General features: G+C 41.7%; 1 long non-coding RNA gene across 1 annotated transcript in view; it reads right to left on the minus strand.

The window, feature by feature from the left end:
• Positions 1–3,656: 3,656 nt before the first annotated feature.
• The window catches only part of LOC140728984 (uncharacterized), a 139,208-nt gene continuing 119,645 nt past the window's right edge, over positions 3,657–23,219 (minus strand). Inside the window, exons 2-3 of the long non-coding RNA XR_012099229.1 lie at positions 13,864–14,043; positions 3,657–3,871 (exon numbers count right to left, since the gene is read on the minus strand). This is a non-coding gene — a long non-coding RNA (uncharacterized lncRNA). The remainder of the gene's footprint in view (positions 3,872–13,863; positions 14,044–23,219) is intronic.

Below are 23,219 nucleotides of genomic sequence, written 5' to 3' on the forward strand. Positions count from 1 at the left end.
ACCTCTCTCATTAATAAGGCATTTTCACCCACAAACCTGTCGCTCACTGAATGCTTTATGTTTGGTGTGCCATTCTCTGAAACCTCTAGAGATTGTTGTGCGTGATAATCCCAGATCAGCAGTTTCTGAGATACTCAAACCATCCCATCTGGCACCAACAATCATTCCATGGACAAAGTCACTTAGATCACATTTCTTCCCCATTCTGATGTTTGGTCTGAACAACAACCGAACCTCTTGACCCTGTCTGCATGCTTTAATGCATTGAGTTGCTGCCACATGATTGGCTGATTAGATATTTGCATTAAATGAGGAGGTATACCTAATCAAGTATATTCTGGCTAATCAGGCAGCCATATATTGAGAGAGACTAAATGTCCTTGAACCACAAAACAAAGAGAAAGGTGGATCTGGTTAAATAATTCCAATATCAGGGAATAAGCCATAATATCGGATTCCTGTTTAACAACAGCATAAAAATATGTTTCTTCCACATACTTATCTCAGTACTCCACTCAAGTGTTCTGTCATCTAAGTATGACTTTCTAGTAGCAATGTACAATCTATTAAAAATACACATTGTAATCATTATAAACTAACTGCTGACACACTTAAGAGCATATCGAATTATATTACCATCAATAAGTGTACAGTTCAAAGGTAAGTGAAAATGGGTACAGAATGTTTCCATGGATGTTGATTATCTAAACTTTACGTTTTTTAAGCAATGTGCCGAGTTATTTGCTGTGGTTGTCTCTATAGTTATTGAAGCTCTAATTGAATTTGCCACTAATCGATAGATGGCACTATCATAGGGAGTTCATTGCACATGGTGCCACTGCTCACAGTTGAAAATCCACGTTACTTCCAGTCAGCTGGCACTTGCTCGGTCACATGGATGTTACTGTCTGGAGACACCGCCCTCTCAGAGGTGTCCTTGACGGTGAGGAGCCTTGTGCCATTTATCTCTGCAGCCTAGTAAAGCAGGGGGCTGGTAGCTGGGAAATAATACCCTATTGTGTAAGCAACAAATAAAGAATTAGGGGAACAGTAACTGCAGTATTGAAACGGCTCTGCCTTTCCGAGCCGCTGGAAAGCCTCAATGTAAATGGACCACTGCATTCAGTAAATGCACTAAATTCTTCTCAGTTAACCCAATAATTCATTACAATGAGCACTATGTCAGAGATCAAGATAAATGTAAGATTCTTATATAACAGTCTGTTCTGGTAATTACTTCCCTGCAGTACTCAATTTTTATTAAGCTAAAAAGACTAAATTAAATCTATGAATTCAACTTCATGAAGATCAAAATCTCACTGACTTTTTTTTGTGCTATGTAATGAATTATCTCTAAAGATGATCAGGTCTTCAATGCAGATGGCACATCTAAATATAGAGCCTCCAAAGCATTTGCAACATCAAATAGTTTGTGCAAATTTATTAGCTCAAGTGAAGTCCCTGAATGCAGTATGCCGCTCACAATATTATGGGCCTTAAATGGAGGGTTGAAATCATCTCTGCTATCTTTTTGAAGGTAGGTTATCCTTTAAGAACTTCCTTTGGCATTCCTCTGCTCTCCAGATGCCCCTTGGAGATCCGACTCAGAAAACAGAGTAGTCACCATATCACCAATACCTCATCAACATCAAACACTCCTCAGACCCAGGTATAATTTCCAAACATCTTTCATCCACCTGCTGAGGCATCCATCACTATGCTCCTTCTCTGATGCCCTGACATCATGTAGCACGCTCTCCTACCCTGGACTCCGCACTACCTCTCTCCACCTGACAAAGAATGCAAGGTATATCCTCTACTTCGTAACTGGATGCAAACATAGGCTCAGGATATGAAAATCGGGAGAAAATTCATCACCTGCCACAGAAACTCTTCCTAGAACAGAATGGAATTTAATTAAAACCCTGTGCTCCAACCCCTTCAAAACAAAATCCTAGTAAAAGGAAATGAGATTCAGATGCTCAAGAGAAAGAAGCATTGCTTTTGATGAGGCTCGGAAATCACCAAATCAGAAGATGCTGACATTTTTACTGTATCAGTTCAAAAATAGTAAGTAAAAATATGACAATGTGGTCTAACTCTGCATTGTAATTAAACTCCCAGGAAATGATCATTCCAGGAAACACTAAATCACAGATAATGTAATACAAACATAATTCAAATAATGTAGATGACTGTTAACAATTAATGGCATTTATAACTATAATGGGAAAGGTTCCTTTGAGAATAATTATTTACCTTTGTGGAAAAGTTAATTGAAAACAAATATAACAAATGGTTTACTAATGGGAGTACAAAATTCCAGATGTTAGTAGTACCTTCCAGTGAAGGAGATCCCCGTTGGCATTGATAGCTCAATAAAAAATCAAATTATAATATTTTCTTACAATAAACAGCTCACTCTAAAACACTTTGCAACATATCAAAAACACAATAACAGGTCAGCTACATTCCGCTTGAAAGAGCAGGAGACAAGTCATAGGAAACAATAGCTAATGTCTTACTTTAATAGCTCAATGTTGAAAAGGTAGTGTTTTTCTCTATAGGGTAATATTTTTCTAATAGTTTCAATGTCCCTTACCTTTAGTCTTCGCTCCATTTGACAGTTGTATTACTTAACAAACAAGTGTTTTGTGCTGTCTAGATGGTAGAATGAACACAGCAATTAATAAAAATAGTTGTCAATAGAAACAGCTGTACTCAGGAAAGCCTCTAATTCTCATTCCATGTAATCAAAGCAATGCCCTTGTCTATTTTCAATGTTTAGTTAAGGAAACAAGCTTGGAGGATATATGAAGATCTGTGGACAGTGCTCCCTCTCTCCTGTACAGAAAAAGGCCAATTTGAGACCCTGGAACTGACAACGAAAGGACCAGATGGAAACATGGCTAAAGAACAGGAAACAGACAGTAGCAGTGAAAGGTTGGAAGGAATACTGCACTCCCTCAGGAGATAATGGTGGGACCACTACTTCTCTTAAAGTATATTAATGATTCCAACTTGTGTGCAAGGACATAATTTCCAAATCTGGAGATGGTACAAAATTTGAAGGCAGTGAGCTCTGAGGAGGGAGGTAATAGACATCAAAGAGATATGAATAGTCAGGATGTCATACAGATTGGAATCAGGTGCTTTGACCCACTGATTCCATGCTAACCATCAGGAACCAATCTACATTATTTATCCTACTCACAGTCCCTTCAACTCAGCCCTACACACTGGTGGAATTTACTGTAGCCACTAACCTACCAAGCTGCAGGCTTTGGGTCAAGGAACAAACCCCGTCAGCCCCACCACATCGTCATTCACTTTATGTCTTATGCAGGGTGCAGGGAACTCAGACTATCCGGGCCTTTGTGGTAGGTTGCTACATTGACCACACAGAAAAGAAATCCTTCATTTTGTTTATTCTTCCACTGCATCATTTCAACATTACTTGTTTCCTAGGTCACAATGAAATTCTGGGCCGCTGCTTCCATGTGTTGCCATAGAAACAATCGTGCCTGTTTGGAAATCCACATTGCAGGCACCTCTGTACAAGAAGAGCTTGAAAATGCTGCTGATAATCTTATCATATCCATCTTTATTATCTCATTTAATCATCTCTACACTGAACTTCAGCTCCCTGCTCCAGGAGGTTTATTCATCTCTGCATTGAACTGAGGCTGTGGCCTGCATCTAATGGGCTTCTGAATTGGCTGCACTGATAGCTCACTCCCATGACCTTCGGTTTTGAGTGCTATTCGCTTACTTTTATTGCCTTTTGTTTGCTTTCGCCCTGCATGTCGGGTGTCCAATGGTCTTCTTTTCTTTTAATGGGTTCTGCTGGGTTTCTTTGTTTTGTGGCTGCCTGTGAAGAGACGAATCCCAAGGTTGTATTTAGCATATACACTTTGATATAAATGTGTTTTGCACTTTGAACTACTTCATCCAAAGTATTAACCCCTCTGCTAAACCAGCAGTGGAGTGAGTGGGATTTACTGCAGTTCATTAAGCATTTGTGTGATAACACTCCCAGCAGTAAATCATCACCTGACAAGACTCCACAATGGGAAATCAGGAACATTGCCAGTTTATAATTCAGACAGTTGGTCCGTAACGCCATACTGAAATGAGACAAATAATTCCAGTCATCACTGCAACTTGCTCCATTGAAATGTTACAAAAGATAGGACAGAAATCTCTTAGAAAGTATCACAGCAACATAAGAAAACATAAAGCTTATAGTGTAGAATCTGGGCGATATAGCAGTTAGTTCAGCTGATTATAGATTGATAATTACCTAAAATTTGCTTAATAACAAAGAAAAGTCGGGTGATTTACCCATAATCCTTTGGTATGCACCACACTGACCTGCCCTCACTAGATTAGGAATGCTGGGCAGGGTACAGCTGTGTATAAACTCTTATTGAGTGCAATGAGATAAAAGGCAGGGCTGAAACAGGAAAGATAGCAGCTAAATACATTTATCTGACTGAAAAACATTTTTAAACACCACAAAATACACGCAAGAAGACGCTCTCTGTCTCAACGTTTTTATCTGTCAGGGTGGGTGGTGCATTGTATGCCATATCTCTCAACACAGTAAGAACTAAATTACATCCCAATTAATTGCACAATTGTGAGTGCATTGTGTAACAAACATTTCAGTAGTTTTGCACTGAGGTGCTTTCCCTGCATCTTTTTGCATTCACAGAAAACTAACAAGGCTGCATGTGACATTTACAGTACATTCATTTGCATTTATGTTTTCAATTTTAATGACATCATGACAATCCTATTATCAGTTCTAACTGGGGATTAGAACTTGTTTTGGTGTCTGCTGGTAATAAATCCAACTTTTATTAGGTACACCTGTACACCTGCTCGTTAATGCAAATACCCAATCAGCCAATCACGTGGCAGCAACTCAATGCGTGAAAGCATGAAGACATGGTCAAGAGCTTCAGTTGTTCAGACCAAATATGCGAATGGGAGAAAGAAATGTGATCTAAGTAATCTTGACCGTGGAATGATTGTTGGTGCCAGACGGGGTGATATGAGTATCTCAGAAACTACTGACCTCTTGGGATTCTCGCACACAACACTCTTGAGAGTTTACAGGGAAGGCAACAGTAAGTCAAACAACCACCTGTTACAACAGTAGTGTGGAGATGAATATCTTTGAATGCACAACACATCAAACCTTGAAATTAAAGGGCTACAGTAGCAGAAGACCACAAACATGCACTCAATATAAACCAAAGCAAATGCTTCAACTCTGCACCTCTCTCTCTCTAACTGTAATAACAACTTGTTGCACCAGGGTGACAAACTTGTTTTCAGTTCTGTCTCTCTCCTGCAGACAGTTAGTTTGCAATAAGGGCTGATTTTGCACATTAATTGGATTGAAAGAGGTTCAAATCATGCCACTTGCAAGGCTTGAAGATAGGCCCAGATGTTCATATTGTATGGCAGACCATTTAACCAAGTAACCCATTTAAAATCAATGGGCCTCTGTTAGCTTAACAATTAGAACATGTAGTCCCATTCAGGCAAGGTTTCAGAGGTAAAAGAGTGCCATTGTAATCTATTAAAGCATCTAGTTCCATTATAATTTGTACTTTTGTATTCTTATTGCTAAGTAGTGCTGTAAAGAGTGTAATAGTTGAGGGAGTATTGGATTACCTAAAGACCAAAACTCTACTTTTCCCAAAAATCAATAAATTGGTAAAAATTATGGAACTGCCTCTTTCAAACTTGTAATTTATAGAAAATGCAACTTAATGGTTCCAATGAGAAGTCAAAGCTAATCAACGCACGGCCACAAGACGGATTCTGTATTTCTCAACAGCTGCTGACCAAATACAGTCGGTGCAAATTACGTTAAGCTGCCTGTGGAATGCCAGCAGTGAATAATTTACTTCCGTGACAAGATTTTGTTAATGATGCAATGTCAGCACATTTTAGGTGGTGTGGGATAACCCCAGCATTTTCAAGAAGTCTGGAGGCTGGGCAGTATGCAAAAGTCAATGTCAAAGCATTCTTTGTGACTTGTAAGACCCAACAGGAAGCCCTAGAAAGAGGAACACAAAGCAAAATTATGATTATTACTGTAATGCTGCAAACTAGGAGCACAGGACGTGCACAAACTTGAAATAAGTAGCTATGCAGTTGCAAAAGGTTAGTCCATCGTATTAAGTGTTTTAGAACCTGTCAGGGCTGAAGTTCTATCATGAAGAATATTTTCCACTAAAAATGCTCAATTTAAATGGATGCCCTGGTTACTCACTGGTGATTATGGTAAGCTGAGCAAAGGACTTAAAAAGTATGGATTGAAACTATAGAAGGTGTGTTGTAAGGAGCAGTTAACCCTTCATTAGACACCTGCTCACCCACCTCTCTCCAAAAAAATGATAATTTTATTGATGTATACATGATAAGTAAATCTGAAATCTGAATCTAAAACCTGAAATCTATAAGAGCACTTTCAAAAGAAGTATGATTCTATAATTTTGTAACTTTGTAAAAAGTCTTACACTTTCTGATTTTCAACAAAAAGGAATAACATTTGCTTTTAGGTAACTTGATATAATCTGCCTTCAGTCATCACGATATTTAAATTGCTCTTTGACTCTGACTTTAAATCTGAAATAAAAGCAAGTAATTTTGGAAACTTATTTGAGTGGAAACTTGATGACGGTGAGGACAATATGAGTGAGGTTGAAGTTCTGGAGCATGTTGATATTAAGGGAGAGGAGGTGTTGAAGTTGTTAAAATACATTAGGACGGATAAGTCCCCGGGGCCTGACAGAATATTCCCCAGGCTGCTCCACGAGGCGAGGGAAGAGATTGCTGAGCCTCTGGCTAGGATCTTTATGTCCTCAGTGTCCACAGAATGGTACCGGAGGATTGGAGGGAGGCGAATGTTGTCCCCTTGTTCAAAAAAGGTAGTAGGGATAGTCCAGGTAATTATAGACCAGTGAGCCTTAAGACTGTGGTGGGAAAGCTGTTGGAAAAGATTCTTAGAGATAGGATCTATGGGCATTTAGAGGATCATGGTCTGATCAGGGACAGTCAGTATGGCTTTGTGAAGGGCAGATCATGTCTAACAAGCCTGTAAGAGTTCTTTGAGGAGGTGACCAGGCATATAGATGAGGGTAGTGCAGTGGATGTGATCTACATGGATTTTAGTAAGACATTTGATAAGGTTCCACGTGGTAGGCTTATTTAGAAAGTCAGAAGGCATGGGATCCAGGGAAGTTTGGCCAGGTGGATTCAGAATTGGCTTGCCTGCAGAAGGCAGAGGGTCATGGTAGAAGGAGTACATTCGGATTGGAGGATTGTGACTAGTGGTGTCTCACAAGGATCGGTTCTGGGACCCCTACTTTTCATGATTTTTATTAACAACCTGGATGTGGAGATAGAAGGGTGGGTTAGCAAATTTGCAGATGACACAAAGGTTGGTGGTGTTGTGGATAGTGTAGAGGATTGTCGAAGAGAGTCAGAGAGACACTTTCAGTGACAGAGAGACATTGATAGGATGCAGAAGTGGGCTGAGAAGTGGCAGATGGAGTTCAACCCAGAGAAGTGTGAGGTGGTACACTTTGGAAGGACAAACTCCAAGGCAGAGTACAAAGTAAATGGCAGGATACTTGGGAGTGTGGAGGAGCAGAGGGATCTGAGGGTACATATCCACAGATCCCTGAAAGTTGCCTCACAGGTAGATAGGGTAGTTAAGAAAGCTTATAGGGTGTTAGCTTTCATAAGTCGAGGGATAGAGTTTAAGAGTCATGAGATAATGATGCAGCTCTATAAAACTCTGGTTAGACCTCACTTGGAGTATTGTGTCCAGTTTTGATTGCCTCACTACAGGAACGACGTGGAAGCATTGGAAAGGGTACAGAGGAGATTTACCAGGATGCTGCCTGGATTAGAGAGTATGCATTATGATCAGAGATTAAGGGAGCTTGGGCTGTACTCTTCAGCAAGTAAAGGAGAATGAGAGGAGACATGATAGAGGTATACAAGATATTGAGAGGAATAGAGTGTACAGCCAGCGCCTCTTCCCTAGGTAGAGGACTGCTCAGTACAAGAGGACATGGCTTTAAGGTAAGGGGAGGGAAGTTCAAGGGGGATATTAGAGAAAGGTTTTTTACTCAGAGAGTGGTTGGTGCGTGGAATGCACTGCCTGAGTCAGTGGTGGAGGCAGATACACTAGTGAAATTTAAGAGACTACTAGACAGGTATTTGGAGGAATTTAAGGTGGGGGGGATATATGGGAGGCAGGGTTTAAGTGTCGGCACAACATTGTGGGCCAAAGGGCCTGTACTGTGCTGTACTATTCTATGTTCTATAAACCTTAATAAGAAGAGGTAGAATCCGTGAAGAGGGATCTCTAATCCAAGCACATTCTGGTGAACCTTTTCTGCACTCTCTCCAAAGCCTCCACAGCTTTCCTGGCCAGACCTGCACAAAATACTCCTGTCTAAAGACTTACACAGCTGTAATATGTCTTCCCCACTTTTACATTTAACACCCTGACCAATGAAGGCAAGTAGTGTATATTGTTTGCATTTGTTACCACCCTATCTGCTTGTGTTGCCACCTTTAGGAAGCTATATCCCAAAATGTGTATAGCAATGTTTTTAAGATTCTGCCATTAACTGTATACTTATTTCGTAACTTTGACCTTCCAAAGTGCAACAGCTTACATTTATCTGGATGAAATTCCATCTACCGGTTCTCGGCCCACAGTTCAGCTGGCCTTTGACAGTCTTTCTCATTTTCTCATTGTTACCATCAGGAAGGAGGTACAGAAGCTTGAAGGCACACACTCAATGACAAAGGAGCAGTTTCTTTCCCTCTGCCATCTGATTTCTGAGTGGACATTGAACTCATGACACTACCTCACTACCTTATTTTGTTTGTTTTTTTCTGCACTGCTTATTTTAACTTTACAATTTAATAGACACATAGATACTTTAATTAATTTTTTCTGTATTGTATCACATTTTTCATTGTACTGCTGCCATAAAATTAATGAATTTCACAACATATGCCAGTGATATTAAATCTGATTCTAACCATAACTTCTCCAATTCTCATGTCATCTTCAAACTTATTCATCAGCACAACTACATTTTCATTCAAAACATTTCTATGGTGTATACACTCAGTGCCGTTTTATTAGATACCTCCTGTACCTAACAAAGTGGCCACTGAGTGTATGCTCGTGATCTTCTGCTTCTGTAGCCCATCCACTTCAAGGTCTGACATGTGTTCAGAGATGATCTTTTGCCCACCATTGTAAACCGTGGTACCTGTCAGCTTGAACTGGTCTGGCCATTCCACTCTGACCTCTCTCTTTAACAAAGTGTTTTCTTCCACAGAACTGCCACTCACAGGATACTTTTTTTTGATTCTCACACCATTCTCTATAGACTCTAGAGCAGGGGTGTCAAACTCATTTTAGGTCACGGGCTGGATTGAGCAAAATGCAGCTTCATGCGGGCCGGATCAGTCGGACGCGTGCGAACGCAGCTTTCGTTGCCTCCGTTTTTTTCAGCCTGCTCTCATGTGTCTCAGTCTCTGCTATAACTACAAAGTGTTTCACTTTACAAATTCCGTTTCTTATGAAGAAGACTGTCGAGCAAGACTGCCGAATAAACACTAAAAACCCTGAAAACCTGGTACCTGAATAAACTCAGCATTAGCCATATCATACGCCATAGGCGCTTCGATTACTGGGGCCAGCTTTAATAGTAATTAGATATTATCTCGCGGGCCAAAGATAATTCCACCGCGGGCCTTGAGTTTGACATATATGCTCTAGAGAATGTTGTGTGCGAAAACCCCGGGCGAGCAGTCGTTTCTGAGATATTTAAGCCACCATGTCTGGCACCAACAATTATTCCGTGATCAAAGTCACTTGCATCACATTTCTTCCCTATTCTGATACTAGGCCTGAACAATAACTGAAGCTCTTGACTTCGACTGCATGCTTTTATGCATTGAATTGCTGCCAGATGATTGACTGATTAGATATTTGCATTAACGAGCAGGTGTACTGGTGGACCTATAAAGTGGCCACTGAGTGTATATATTGAGGTCCCAGAAGTGGTCACAGGTCACAGACCTCCAGTCAGAATTGCACCTCTTCATCACTACCATCCGTCTTTTATGGCCAAGCCAATCTAGGAAATATCCATGGATCATATGCGCCTTCATCTGCTGGATCAGCTGTATAATTCTGCGCAGGTTTCTTCAATCCTCTTTTCCAACATGTTAAAAAGTTGTATCATTCTATGTTATCGCATTTTGTTGATTTCTTTTGAGGGACCAAAATGTTGAAGGTAATACTAAACATGGAATTATGATCAGCCAACCAAAAATCTTGGGCATCGATCTGTTAAATTGCCATGTCAAGATTATTTTTTTGTACGGCTGCTGTAAGTAGCATGTATTTCACAAGCACGCAGTTTGTCTTTGTGAGAAATGGCTGCAGTGTAAAACTGAGAGAATGAAAGTCTCATCAATCCGTCTTCAAGCATGCAGAGGCACAGAACAGCAAATGGAGAAACTGCACTTTATCACCAAAAGCAAGCAGATTGCCGGTAGCTAGTCGGCGTGCCCTGCAGTGCTGTAATGCGGGTGCGCAGAGGTAAAAAAGTCAAATTCCAGCAATAATTCACAGCAATTTTTTAGAGAAAGGTCCATCTTAAAGTGGCAATAGATAGACAGACAGATACTTTATTGATCCCAAAGGAAATTACAAAGTAACAGTAGCATTACAAGTTCACAGATATACAATATTAGAAGAGAAGTAAGAAGAATAATAAAAATAAGATATCTTAAACAGTATAACAGGAGACGTTATCACTTTCCTGGCTATAGGTTGACTCATTATAGAACGTTATGGCCTAAAGAACATAAATTATAGTGAGAATCGTACCCTTATTTTCTACTGTACCACGTACTTTGTTACCATTCAAGTACTTAATTATATGACTAACTTTATTTCCATAAGATGTCTTCCTTCCACAGCCACCAGTGCCATAGTCTCCCAGCCACACACAACACCTTTCTATTACCTCACCAGGAAATGTTTCCACGTGCTGGAATTTCCTGGCATACCCGTTGTTTCATTCTCTTCCTGGCTCATAGAAGTTATTTCTTCTGAGGTTGACTCTATTCTTTCTCTCCTGGTCCAGTCCCTTTACACTTACATCTCAGAACCCTGGAGCGCCATCCACCACTTTAGCAGCTTTCTGATCCAAACATCTCATATTTACCATGGACCTCTCCATACCTCCTATCTCACACCAGGATGATCTGAGGGCTCTCCACTAATTGCTCTCCTCACCACCTGGTTCTGATGAAGATACTGAATAAAGGCCATTTATGTAAAGCATTAACCCTGTTTTGCTCTCTCTGAGATGCTGCCTGACTTTCTGTGTGCTTGAGTACTTCTGGTTTGCTTTTAGTTATTACTTACTTTAAGTTTTCAACTGGCCATCGGAAAGAAGTGAATTATAAACATGAGAAATTCCGCAGGTGCTGGAAATCCAGAGTAACACAAACAAAACGTTGGAGGAACTCACCAGGCCAGGTAGCATCTAAGGAAATGAATAAACAATCAACATTTCGGGCTGAGCCCCTTCCCCAGGACTGGAAAGGAAGGGAAGGGGGAAGATGCCAGAATGAAAAGGTGAGGATGAGGGAGGTAATAGGTAAAGCAAGGTGGCTGGAGAGGGTGGAATCTAATGGAAGAGGAGAGAGGACCATAGCAGAAAGGGATGAAGGAGTGGACCCGGGGGAAGGTGATAGGCAGATGAGAAGGGGTAAGAGGCCAGAGTGAGGAATATAAGAGTGGAGCAGGAGGGAATTTTTTTTCACTGGAAGGAGAAATCGATATCCATACCATCAGGTTGGAAGCTACCTCAGGGCAGAGGAGCAACATCTTATATTCTGTCTAGGTAGCCTCCAACCTGAGATCATAAGTATTGACTTCTCCTCCCCTCTTCTTCTATTTCCTACTCTGGCCTCTCTCTTCCCCTATCACTTTCCTTCCCCTCCAGCACTTTACCTTTCCTACCCGCCTGGCTTCACCTATCACCTTCTAGCTAGACCTCCTTCCCGTCCCCTCCCATCTTTTATTCTAGTGTCTTTCCCCTTCATTTCAGGTCCTGAAAATAAGTTCTCAGCCTGGAATGTTGACTGTTTATTCATTTCCATAAACACTACCTGACCTGCTGAGTTCCTCCAGCATTTTGTGTGTCTTGCATCAGAAGGAAGATGCAGTTTGTTTTTGAAAACTTAACAACCAGAATAAGAGTTAGGTTTATTCTCCCTGACATATGTCATTAAATTTGTTGTTTTGTGACAGCAGCACATTTAGAAGTTACTATAAGTAACAAACAAACAGTAAATAAATTAATATAAATAAAAAACATATAAATATATAATTAGATGAATGGATGAACACAACCAACAAACAAACAAATAGTGCAAAAGAAAAATAGGGAGGTATCGCTTATGGACCTTCCAGAAATCTGATGGCAGAAGGGCAGAAGCTGTTCTTAAAATGTTAAGTGTGGGTCTTCTAGCTCTCATACCTTATCCTTGATGGTAGTAATGATGAAAAGGCATGTCCCAGATGGGTATCCTTAATAATGGATGTGGCTGCCTTGAGCCAGGTGCCTTTTGAAGGTGTTCCAGATGGTGGGGAGGGTTCTGCCTTTGATAAATCTGACTGAGCCAACAATCTTCTGCAGCCTCTTTCAGTTCTGTGCATTGGAGCCTCCATATCAGGTTCTGATGCAATCAGTCAGAATCTTCTCTATGGTACATCTATGGAAGCCTATAGTGACATACCAAATCTCCTCAAACTCCTAATAAAGTATAGCCTCTGGTGTGCCTTCTTCATGATTGCTTCAATATGTTGAGCCGGGGATTGATCTGAGCTGTTGATTCCCAGGAATTTGAAGTACCATAATGAAGGAGGATTCAGAAAATTTCCTTTCTTAACTAGAAATGTCATTGCAGAAAATATTTGTTTGTGACATTTAGATATCATCAACAGGGACTATCTTGATGGAACAGGTGGGGTCTCCTGGTCTATTTGTAGGTTCATAAAAGGAACTATTTGGACCTTCTACCATCCCCTTCCTATCCTCTTTGTGAAACTTAGATTCAATACCAGCATTTAGTGAATTAGAGAAAAGCTGTATAAAATTTCTAACAGAGATAAGTAAGATTCTACAAGATCATCCTGAATTTATACCAATATTATCCTGACCTCACCAGCTGTGTTCTATAGATGACATTTTCTGTATATATTTACTGTATAGGGAAAGAAACTGATCTAGACTGCTCAAGATTTGTTAATATTATAGCTGGTATCGGTAAAATGCTCTCTTTCACAGTCTAAGTTCAATACATTGGTATGCTCACATTATTTATTTCTCTCAGAATTTTAATGATCTGGTTCAGCTATGGAGTGGGCAGTATTCCAGATTTGCTGTTCAGAAATTACAATGTATTGGCATAAAAAACCAGTTCTGATTCATACAAAGCCCCCAACATAAAGAATATTTGGCATTGAAAATAAAAGAAACACATGCATTTGTATATCAAATTTCAGGATTTCAGGATGTCCCAGAGTGCTTTGCTACTAATGAAATAATTGAAAGTGTAGTCACTGGTGTAGCATAGGAAACGCAGCAGCCAAAATTGCAATCATCAATTTGCCATGAAAAACAATTAAATAGATTATGACAAATCATTCGTGCTAGAGGAGGGATAAATGATGCCCAGGTCTTTAAGGAATTACCTTACTTTCTTTGAATTTTGCCATATTACCTGCTATGACCATCTGAGAGGTAAGCTGGTTTCCTTCAAAGAGAATGCAGTTGTTAGTTGTTGCTTTTACGTTCATGATGGATGTCCTCTCCTCAATCTTTCCTTCCTCTTGAACAAAATGGTGTGCAGTCAACAAAAAGGTGGGGATAGTTGCAGTCAATCTTTATATACCTGCATGACCTAAAGGAATAAACCAGGGATAAACTTGTTCTTCTAATAAGATTAAAGTGTAGAAGCCAAGAAATAGTAGTACTGTTGGGAATAGGCTGGTCAAAAATCACATAGAATTTGAGCGACCTACATCGTGGAACTGAATTTCGGAGCCAAACAGAGAGGCAATCCACAAATGCTAGCTGTAGCACAGTCGAGTGAAGATTTGCACCATAAATCTTAAGGATGACCCCCATTACAGCTAAACCTTTGGGAGCATGAGCAACCTCAGTATAGTCAAAATGTTTTCCTGCATTGATCAGGTGAAGCTCAGCAATGTGAGGTGCTTCCCCTCAATTACATGTTCATTGCCGTGCTTACCAGAGGCTCTCCAATGCAAAGGGGACCAAGGAAGTTGATATATTTTTTAAAACTTATGGACTACATTCTGACATTCACTCATGGATTCTGCTTGCCATGAATCCAACACTGAAGGAGATACTGGTGACCACTCTGACAACCATTTTTCCTTCATTCCATTCCCAATCAGTTTTTTGTTCTTTCTGTGAATTGGAGGTAAGGGGAAAAAGCCTTGGACAATGGACAATAAGACAAGTAACAGGCCAATGTGAAGTTCGTGACATAACTAAAGATCTTCTTGCAAATGCCCTATTCTGCATGTTCACTCCATTACACTTGTTGGTATTCTGAAGGCAAATTCTGGGCTATAAAGCCTAATTGGTATAATAATCCACTGTTATCTCATTCTGAGCCAATTGCAGCTTTTGGGAATGACTTGCAAATGAGGGGAAAAAAGGGCTGGGTTTCTTATTCATTAGTTGTTTGTCAATAAGCTCCTCTCCTTATTTGCTCAGTATGACTGCTTGCTGACTAGTTAATAGATTTAAGCAAACCTAGTGCAAGTATGATGTGTATGTTGTAGGAACAACAGAGACATGGCTGCAAGAGGACCAGGGCTGGGAAATGAATATTCAAGGGTATACGTCCTATCGAAAGGACAGACAGGTGGGCAGAGGGGGCAGGGTGGCTCTGTTGGTGAGGAATGAAATTCAGTCCCTTGCTAGGGGTGACATAGAATCAGGAGATGTAGAGTCAGTATGGATAGAACTGAGAAATTGTAAGGGTAAAAAGACCCTAATGGGAGTTATCTATAGGCCCCCAAACAGTAGTCTGGATGTAGGGTGTAAGTTGAATGAAGAGTTAAAATTAGCATGTCACAAAGGTAATGATACAGTTGTCATGGGGGATTTTAACATGCAGGTAGACTGGGAAAATCAGGTTGGTACTGGACCCCAAGAAAGGGAGTTTGTGGAGTGCCTCCGAGTTGGATTCTTAGAGCAGCTTGTACTGGAGCCTACCAGGAAGAAGGCAATTCTGGATCTAGTGTTGTGTAATGAACCGGATTTGATAAGGGAACTCGAGGTAAAGGAGCTATTAGGAGGTAGTAATCATAATATGATAAGTTTTAATCTACAATTTGAGAGGGAGAAAGGCAAATTGGAAGTGTCAGTATTACAGTTGAACAAAGGGGACTATGGAGCCATGAGGAAGGAGCTGGCCAAAGTTGACTGGAAGGATACCCTAGCAGGGATGACAGTGGAACAACAATGGCAGGTATTTCTGGGAATAATACAGAAGGTGCAGGATCAGTTCATTCCAAAGAGGAAGAAAGATTCGAAGGGGAGTAAGAGGCGACCATGGCTGACAAGGGAAGTCAAGGACAGTATAAAAATAAAACAGATGTATAACATAGCAAAGATGAGTGGGAAGCCAGAGGATTGGGAAACTTTTAAAGAGCAACAGAAGATAACTAAAAAGGCAATACGGGGGGAAAAGATGAGGTACGAAGGTAAGCTAGTCAAGAATATAAAGAAGGATAGTAAAAGCTTCCTTAGGTATGTGAAGAGGAAAAAATTAGTTAAGACCAAAGTTGGGCCCTTGAAGGCAGAAACGGGTGAATTTATTATGGGGAACAAGGAAATGGCAGACGAGTTGAACAGGTACTTTGGATCTGTCTTCACTAGGGAAGACAGACAATCTCCCAGATGTAATAGTGGCCAAAGGACCTAGGGTAACGGAGGAACTGAAGGAAATTCACAATAGGCAGAAAATGGTGTTGGGTAGATTGATGGGACTGAAGGCTGATAAATCCCCAGGGCCTGATGGTTTGCATCCCAGGGTACTTAAGGAGGTGGCTCTAGAAATTGTGGACGCATTGGTAATCATTTTCCAATGTTCTATAGATTCAGGATCAGTTCCTGAGGATTGGAGGGTAGCTAATGTTATCCACTTTTTAAGAAAGGAGGGAGAGAGCAAACAGGGAATTATAGACCTGTTAGCCTAACATCAGTGGTGGGGAAGATGCTGGAGTCAATTATAAAAGATGAAATAGCGGCACATTTGGATAGCAGTAACAGGATCGGTCTGAGTCAGCATGGATTTACGAAGGGGAAATCATGCTTGACTAATCTTCTGGAATTTTTTGAGGATGTAACTATGAAAATGGACAAGGGAGAGCCAGTGGATGTAGTGTACCTGGACTTTCAGAAAGCCTTTGATAAGGTCCCACATAGGAGATGAATGGGCAAAATTAGATTCAGATTCAGATTCGGTTTATTGTCATTTAGAAACCACAAATGTAATGCAGTTAAAAAATGAGACAACTTTCCCCCAGAATGATATCACAAAAGCATATGACAAAACAGGCTACACCAGAAAATCCACGTAATGTTTGGCAATCCCCAATCCAGAGTCCGGAGTGGTTGCTGCGTATTAATATCACACTACCGTCTTAGCGCGTTCCCCGGAAAGGAGCTCCAAATCCACCAGACAAAACAAGACCAAAAACCAAAGCTACAAGACCTGCACAAAACCACATAGTTACAACATATAGTTACAACAGTGCAAACAATAGCATAATTGATTAAAAAAAACAGACTATGGGCACAGTAAAAATAGTCCAAGATGTTAAAGGACTGTATGTTCAAAAGAAATCACCACAGTTTCCACAAGTCCCCAGGGTGGCGACAGATTTGCCACCCCACGCTGGCGGCAGAAGGGAGTACCCCCGCTGTGGACTTCCAAGGCGCCGCCCGACTCAGCCTCGCAGACGCAGCACACACCGAAAGCGACCTGAGTCCGTCGAAAGGACTCCGAGTCTGTCAAACCTCCGAGCCGACGACCATCCCCTCTGGCACAGCTTCTCCGAGCACCTGCCTCTGCTGAGCGTATTCAGGTGGCCCCGTCAACGGCCATCGGCAACGCGACCCCAAGGACTGGGGGCCTGTTCTTCCCAGCAGTGTCCCGGACCTCACAGCAGCAGCAACGAAGAAGGTCTTCCTGGAATTTCCCGATGTTTCTCCGTGCTTCCACGTCCGTTTTCAATTGATTATGATTGCGCATGGCACCCCACTTCACAAATAACAGATAATCAGTTCCGGAGTGGCCGCTGCAAGCTGTGTCGCGCCGCCATCTTGGACAGTGGTGACAGTAGTAGAGCATATGGTATTGGGGGTAGTGTACTGACATGGATAGAAAATTGGTTGGCAGACAGGAAACAAAGAGTAGGGATTAACGGGTCCTTTTCAGAATGGCAGGCAGTGACTAGTGGGGTACTGCAAGGCTCGGTGCTGGGACCTCAGCTATTTACAATATACATTAATGATTTAGATGAAGGGATTAAAAGTAGCATTAGCAAATTCACAGATGACACAAAGCTGGGTGACAGTGTGAAAATTGAGGAGGATGTTAGGAGAATGCAGGGTGACTAGGACAGGTTGGGTGAGTGGGCAGATGCATGGCAGATGCAGTTTAATGTGGATAAATGTGAGGTTATCCATTTTGGTGGCAAGAACAGGAAGGCTGATTACTATCTGAATGGTGTCAAGTTAGGAAAAGGGGAAGTACAACGAGATCTAGGTGTCCTTGTTCATCAGTCACTGAAAGTAAGCATGCAGGTACAGCAGGCAGTGAAGAAAGCTAATGGCATGTTGGCCTTCATAACAAGGGGAGTTGAGTATAGGAGCAAAGAGGTCCTTCTGCGGTTGTACAGGGCCCTGGTGAGACCACACCTGGAGTAGTGTGTGCAGGTTTGGTCTCCAAATTTGAGGAAGGACATTCTTGCTATTGAGGGAGTGCAGCATAAGTTCACGAGGTTAATTTCCGGGATGGTGGGACTGTCATATGTTTAAAGATTGGAGCGACTGGGATTCTATACACTGGAATTTAGAAGGATGAGAGGGGATCTGATTGAAAAATATAAGATTATTAAGGGATTGGACATGCTAGAGGCAGGAAACATGTTCCCGATGTTGGGGGAGTCCAGAACCAGAGGCCACAGTTTAAGAATAAGGGGTAGGCCATTTAGAACGGAGTTGAGGAAAAACTTTTTCACCCAGAGAGTTGTGGATCCATGGAATGCTCTGCCTCATAAGGCAGTGAGGCCTCTCTGGATGCTTTCAAGAAAGAGTTAGATAGAGCTCTTAAAGATAGTGGAGTCAAGGGATATGAGGAGAAGGCAGGAACGGGGTACTGATTGTGTATGATCAGCCATGATCACAGTGAATTGTGGTGCTGGCTAGAAGGGCCGAATGGCCTACTTCTGCACCTATTGTCTATTATCGATGCCTTAAACTTCAAAGTGATATAAACTCAGTGTTCACTAGGTACCTCCTGCAGCTAATACGTGGCCACTGAGTGTATGTTTGTGGCCTTCTGCTGCTGTAGCTCATTCACTTCAAGATTTGACATGTCGTGCATTCAGAAAAGCTCTTCAGCATACCACTGTTGTAATGCGTAACTGCCACCATCCAGCCAGCTTGAACCAGTCTGACCATTCCCCTCTGTCCTCTCTCTTACACCCACAGAACTGCCACTCGCTGTTTGCTTTTTGTTTTTCACACAACTCTAGAGACTGTGGCATGTGAAAATCCCAGGAAATCAGCAGTTCCAGAGATACTCAAACCATCCCAACTCACAATAACCATCATTCCACTGTCAAAATCACTTAGATCACATTTCTCCCTCATCTGATGTTTGGTCTGAACAATAACTGAACCTCTTGACCATGCCTGCATGTTTTTATGCATTGTGGTGCTGCTACATGATTGGCTGATTAGATATTTCCATTGGAAAAAAGTAAACAGTTGATGTTTTGAGCCGAGACCCCAACCCAGAATCTTCCATTCTGCCATCACTTCAATGAAGAAAGGACCGGGTTTCAGAACTTTTCACAGCTAATGGTTTAAAACCATAGTTGTAGTTTGCTCATTTATTATGCATGGTGTTGCATGATGTGGGCGATCGTGGTCTATGACCATAATTGTTCTTGGCAAATTTTGCTACAGAAAGTGTTTGCCATTGCCTTCTTCTGGGCAGTGTCTTAACAAGACGGGTGACCCCAGCCATTATCAATACTCTTCAGAGATAGCCTACCTGGCGTCAGTGGTCGCATAACCAGGACATGTGATATGCACCAGCTGCTCATACGACCATCCACCACCTACTCCAATGGCATCATGTGACCCTGATTGGGGGGGAAGGGGGGGGCTAAGCTGATGCTACACCTTGCCCAAGGGTGACCTGCAGGCGAGTGGAGGGAAGGAGTGCCTTACACCTCCTTTGGTAGAGACGTATCTCCACCCCATCACCCTGATAGTTGTAGTAAAATGTATAAAATCTTGGATAGTGAGGTTAGTTACTTTTTGTTGGTTTGTTAATTCTGTGGTCAGCGACAATGATTTCATGACTCCCCAATCCTATCTAGTTCTTGCTCTAGGTCAGTTTTGGACGGTAATGAATCTATGCATCTAAGAGGTTTCTTTGTGGTTTTCTTAACACCTACACATCTGCTTAAAAGCATCATTTTGTATATTGCTTGTACTGTATATCTTATGAAAAATTTTATCTTCTACTCTGCCATCATTTCAATGAAGGAAAGAAAGAGTTTCAATGTATAATGTATAATGGGTATTCCAGAACTCATCACAGCTAATGGTTTAAATGCATGGTCGTAGTTCGTTTGTTCATTATGTACCATGTCATATGGCATGGCGATCATGTGCTATGACCATGATTGTTCTTGGTGAATTTTGCTGCAGTAGTGGTTTGCCATTGCCTTCTTCTGGGCAATGTCTTTGCAGTGGCTTCTGGGCAGGGTTCACAGCCCGAAACATCAACTGTTTACTCTTTTCCATAGATCCTGCCTGGCCTGCTGAGTTTCTCCAGAGTTTTGTGTGTCTTGTTTGGATTTCCAGTATCTGCAGGTTTTCTCTTGTTTGTCGATATTTCCATTACTGAGTAGGTGTACCTAATAAAGTGGCCACTGAGTGTGGATGTGTAAGGCAACTAGCTTTCTAGTTCTAATGGTCCAGTAAAGATAGATACGTTGATGTGCTTTAGTATTTTGGTAAATATCTAATTTCATTGCATCTTTATTCATCTATTAAGGGCCTTTTCTGAGTTAAAATATTTTAAACATAATTGAACATTTTCAACAGAGCACACGAAGTACTTTGAGGTTTGTGGCTAGAACCAGTGTATACTTACTAACAGAGTCAACAAAAGGAAAAGCAATATAAAAATAGAAACTGAGTGTGACTGTGCATTCATTTACAGCATCGCCAGAATCAAGGCAAAACAAAACACAAGAGTACTCTGTTAACTACCAAAGAGAAAGCACTGAATAAACTCTCAAACACTTGGGCAAATATTTGTTGTAAAGAGATCTTGCTGGGATCAAATCATTGGCAAGTCTTTTTTTCTACAGCTAGAGAAATAAAGATCATCTGATCCAAACTCAAATAAATGAGAGGCTATTGGTTTTGCTCCAAATTAAACATTAAAAGTACACTCACCATTAATAACAGTACATGCTGTAACTCTGGATGACATCTTATGTGTAACAGTTACGAGGCTTGGTACATCAATGCAGCAGTACCTTGATGACCCTTCACATCAGTAATGGCTTCTAGTAATCTGTTACCAAGTTGATGCTTCTTTGTGAGATATTGAGAGACTGTGTTGCAATGGAAAGTCGCTCAGTGGCAATAATGGATGCCAATATATTCCCCTACCAGGACAGTGTGTGACTTGGAGGAAAACTTGTGAGCAGAAGCATTTGGATGTTCGCACAACACTTCAGCTCGCCTTCCCGGATGTGAGCTTCCTGCAAACAGGACGCATGCAAAGACACTGCCCAGAAGAACATAGAACATAGAATAGTACAGCACATTACAGGCCCTTTGGCCCAGAATGTGCTGACCCTCAAACCCTGCCTCCCATATAACCCCCCCCCCACCTTAAATTCCTCCATATACCTGTCTAGTAGTCTCTTAAACTTCACTAGTGTATCTGCCTCCACCACTGACTCAGGCAGTGCATTCCATGCACCATCCACTCTCTGAGTGAGAAACCTTCCTCTAATATCCCCCTTGAACTTCCCTCCCCTTACCTTAAAGCCATGTCCTCTTGTACTGAGCAGCGGTGCCCTGGGGAAGAGGCGCTGGCTGTCCACTCTGTCTATTCCTCTTAATATCTTGTACACCTCTATCATGTCTCCTCTCATCCTCCTTCTCTCCAAAGAGTAAAGCCCTAGCTCCCTTAATCTCTGATCATAATCCATACTATCTAAACCAGGCAGCATCCTGGTAAATCTCCTCTGTACCCTTTCCAATGCTTCCACATCCTTCCTATACTGAGGCGACCAGAACTGGACACAGTACTCCAAGTGTGGCCTAACTAGAGTTTTATAGAGCTGCATCATTACCTTGCGTCTCTTAAACTCTATCCCTCGACTTATGAAAGCTAACACCCTATAAGCTTTCTTAACTACCCTATCTACCTGTGAGGCAACTTTCAGGGATCTGTGGATATGTACCCTCAGATCCCTCTGCTCCTCCACACTACCAAGTATCCTGCCATTTACTTTGTACTCTGCCTTGGAGTTTGTCCTTCCAAAGTGTACCACCTCACACTTCTCTGGGTTGAACACCATCTGCCACTTCTTAGCCCACTTCTGCATCCTATCAATGTCTCTCTGCAATCTTTGACAATCCTCTACACTATCTACAACACCACCAACCTTTGTGTCGTCCACAAACTTGCCAACCCACCCTTCTAACCCCACATCCAGGTCGTTAATAAAAATCACAAAAAGTAGAGGTCTCAGAACAGATCCTTGTGGGACACCACTAGTCACAACCCTCCAATCTGAATGTACTCCCTCCACCACGACCCTCTGCCTTCTGCAGGCAAGCCAAATCTGAATCCACCTGGCCAAACTTCCCTGGATCCCATGCCTTCTGACTTTCTGAATAAGCCTACCGTGTGGAACCTTGTCAAATGCCTTACTAAAATCCATGTAGATCACATCCACTGCACTACCCTCATCTATATGCCTGGTCACCTCCTCAAAGAACTCTATCAGGCTTGTTAGGCACGATCTGCCCTTCACAAAGCCATACTGACTGTCCCTGATCAGACCATGATTCTCTAAATGCCCATAGATCCTATCTCTAAGAATCTTTTCCAACAGCTTTCCCACCACAGATGTAAGGCTCACTGGTCTATAATTACCTGGACTATCCCTACTACCTTTTTTGAACAAGGGGACAACATTCGCCTCCCTCCAATCCTTCGGTACCATTCCCATGGACAACGAGGACATAAAGATCCTAGCCAGAGGTTCAGCAATCTCTTCCCTCGCCTCGTGGAGCAGCCTGGGGAATATTCCGTCAGGCCCCGGGGACTTATCCGTCCTAATGTATTTTAAGAACTCCAACACCTCCTCTCCCTTAATATCAACATGCTCCAGAACTTCAACCTCACTCATATTGTCCTCACCGTCATCAAGTTCCCTCTCAGTGGTGAATACCAAAGAGAAGTATTCATTGAGGACAATGGCAAACCACTTCTGCAGCAAAATTTGCCAAGAACAATCATGGTCATAGCACATGATCGCCATGCCATATGACACGGTACATAATGAACAAACGAACTACAACCATGCATTGCGGGGACTTGAGAAACTGAGTTACCGAGAAAGGTTGAATAGGTTAGGACTTTATTCCCTGGAGCGTAGAAGAATGAGGGGAGACTTGATAGAAGTATATAAAATTATGATGGGTATAGATAGAGTGAATGCAAGCAGGTTTTTCCCACTGAGGCTAGGGGAGAAAAAAATCAGA

This window comes from Hemitrygon akajei, chromosome 6 (genome assembly GCF_048418815.1).
Source record: "Hemitrygon akajei chromosome 6, sHemAka1.3, whole genome shotgun sequence".
NCBI lineage: Eukaryota > Metazoa > Chordata > Chondrichthyes > Myliobatiformes > Dasyatidae > Hemitrygon > Hemitrygon akajei.